General features: G+C 37.1%; 1 non-coding gene across 1 annotated transcript; it reads right to left on the bottom strand.

Moving 5' to 3' along the window:
* Positions 1–1,811: 1,811 nt before the first annotated feature.
* Positions 1,812–1,883, bottom strand: Trnaw-cca. Its single transcript has one exon. It is a non-coding gene; the product is annotated as a tRNA-Trp (tRNA).
* Positions 1,884–2,795: the final 912 nt, after the last annotated feature.

Below are 2,795 nucleotides of genomic sequence, written 5' to 3'. Positions count from 1 at the left end.
GATATGGCGATAGGCTCGCCCCCTATCACATCATGGGACGGAACACACTTGGCGAAAAGTGGGTGCCCTAGTTGCGCCTCTGCATACCCCTTCGGGGATAAAATGCGTGATATTATGTATGTATGTACCTAGATAGTTTTCAAAATTCTGTTGCATATCTACTATTTATCAGTGGTCTGTAGCGTGCTTGAGTGCAATGGGGTTCTAAGTTCGATTTCCAATACGAGACACTTATGTTTTTGATTCGAAACATGTAACTTGCCGAATTCCGAAGCTTGAATTAGTATTCGATATTGGGATAGGCTTACCTTCTATCACATCACGGGACGGATGTAAGCTTGATACAGTGAACGAACACTGCAAAATACATTTTATTATAAGCCCAATTCGAACCAGCTACTTAACGCCTCTCTTGCACCACTAAACCCAACACAATAATTTAAAACACAAAGTTATCGCACACAAAAAAAATTCGACCTCGGTCTTTAAAACCGCAGACAAGGGTTAAGTGGAGCCTTTCTAGGCAGAAATTATCTCAAGGCTGCCTGTGTCAGACATTGGCCGATTTAAGCCTTTGATACGGCATGAGAGTTATTAATGAAGTTTTCAGTTAAAAAAAATCTGGTGAACGGTTAAATGCGGGTATTTAAGGCCCATTATTCGTTGGCTCTCTCTCTCCCCAGTCGGTATCTCTTTGAGGATCGTGACTCGATTATCTTCATGATGATATCTCTCTGGCTTCGGTCTTCTGCCCGATGAAGTGCTGCGTTAATGGAGACAGTCCCTATTAGAAACCTGGTCTTCCATCTTTTGGAGTTTCGTCGTTATGGTCTCTTCCCTTCAAACTTTCTCATCATGAGCAACTTTTGCAAGTTGTCTGGTTTGCGATTGGCGATATATCCAAAGTATTTTAAGTTTCTGAGTATTATTCGTTATAAGTTATAACATTTTTTTTTTATTGCCTCATAAGGAAGATGAGTTTACGGTCCACGTGGTGGTAAGTGGTCATCTTCGCCCATGGATCTTAACAATGCCAGGGATAGAGCTAAGCCGCTGCTGAGGGTGAAAATCTTTTTTTAACTCGTTCGAAGGATAACTTAGCTCTGAGGATGACCGTTGGAGGAAATTCATTCTATTGAACTAGTACAGTCAGCAAAGAAAGTAGCTGAACAAATTAAAAATTTCAAATCGCTTTCAAACTTTTGTGTCCGTATCAACAGTCGTTTTTTCTTCAATAAACTGAGGTTGACCTTTTTTTTGATAAAGTAAAAATAATATTTCGATTGAAGCTAATGCGTATGCGTTTTGCTACTTTTGTTTAAAAGTTTGCGTTTTCAGAGCGAGGTTTTTTATTTTCCTGGTCAGGTTTTATATTGTAAAATCGTGTATTTGAATCTAAATACTGTCATTCGGAAGCTGTTACGCTAACGTAGCTGATGCAATCGCATGGAATAATAGCCGATAAGTGGGATTCTACTTAATTCGCTTGATACTCGTTTTATCCTGTTAATGTCAGACTATCGAAGAATTTATCAATATCGAAGCGAGTTTCATTAATCCTCGAAGGATGGTCTAGAATGATAGGTAGATAAAGATAGTGGCGGTGTGAGACGTCAAAACCCGTGAGCCACTTTATGACTGAAGTCGGTGTATATTTAGAAAGGAATGACATAATTTTGCTAATTGTCATGGGACTTAATGGTTCTTTAGTCAATATTTTGAACTTCAGCGTAGTTCAAGAATACATTGTAAAGACAGGTCAAAAAAAATCTCAAATCAATAAATAAATAACTAAAAAATATCAAAAATTTTGACCCCGACGTGATTTGAACACGCAACCTTCTGATCTGGAGTCAGACGCGCTACCGTTGCGCCACGGAGTCGATGTGAGAGGTTGCCGAATTAGAGAGTGTATTTTACAAATATGATATTACACAAATTATGCTTTAAAAATCGAATACTAATAGTATTTTAAGTAGCATACAAAAAAACTTGAGTAATCAAAAATTCGTAAATTTTTTTTGACGAGTTGCCCTAGTACAATTGTTTTGTACTGAGGCAATTTTTTCTTTAACGTATACGTCTCTTACCTTGGCAAGGGCTGGCATATTCGAACACACCGGACTTTTGGGTGAATACTTTAGACGCTCGCAACCCTTGAAGACTGAGGCAAGCGACTGTAAAAAAAAAGCCAAAAGTTTTAGCAAAATTTAAATAAAGCAGAATTGTAACAGAATAAATAAAACTATGCATAAACGTTCTAGATTAAATATATTTTACGCCTTAAAATATTTTGAATTAGTACTTGGACCTCACAAATAAATACGAGATCTGAATAATTAACAAGAGATATCCCGTATCAGGCATCGTATTTTAATTCTGACGTTTATCAAACTGTCTAGAATTTCAACAATAAAGAAATAACATTTTGCGAGCAATGTTTACAATACAAAACAAAAACAGAAAAATCTCGATATTTACAATACAAAACAAGAACCCGTTACGAATTCCCGCAAACACAATAAAGAAGTTTTTTTATAGGGAAAAAACGCTCGTTTTCTATAACGTCAGTGTGCCGGACAGATATTATCGGGAGACAATGATAAGAGTTTTCACTGAACTGTTTATTCGTCATAGGAAAATAGGGCGCCGAGATACGAATGGAGTTACACCGAAGTGCGCTGTAATTCACTTCAGACATTTTTCTTTCGAAATATTGCGACTTAGTAAAATAAAAAACGGATCCAACATAACCCAACGCTAAATCACTACTGAAAAGGAAACGGGAAAGCTAA

The sequence above is a fragment of the Manduca sexta genome, unplaced genomic scaffold (genome assembly GCF_014839805.1).
Source record: "Manduca sexta isolate Smith_Timp_Sample1 unplaced genomic scaffold, JHU_Msex_v1.0 HiC_scaffold_86, whole genome shotgun sequence".
Lineage (NCBI taxonomy): Eukaryota > Metazoa > Arthropoda > Insecta > Lepidoptera > Sphingidae > Manduca > Manduca sexta.
The sequence above is the reverse complement of the archived record's forward strand: the minus strand, read 5'-3'. Positions and strand labels throughout refer to the sequence as shown.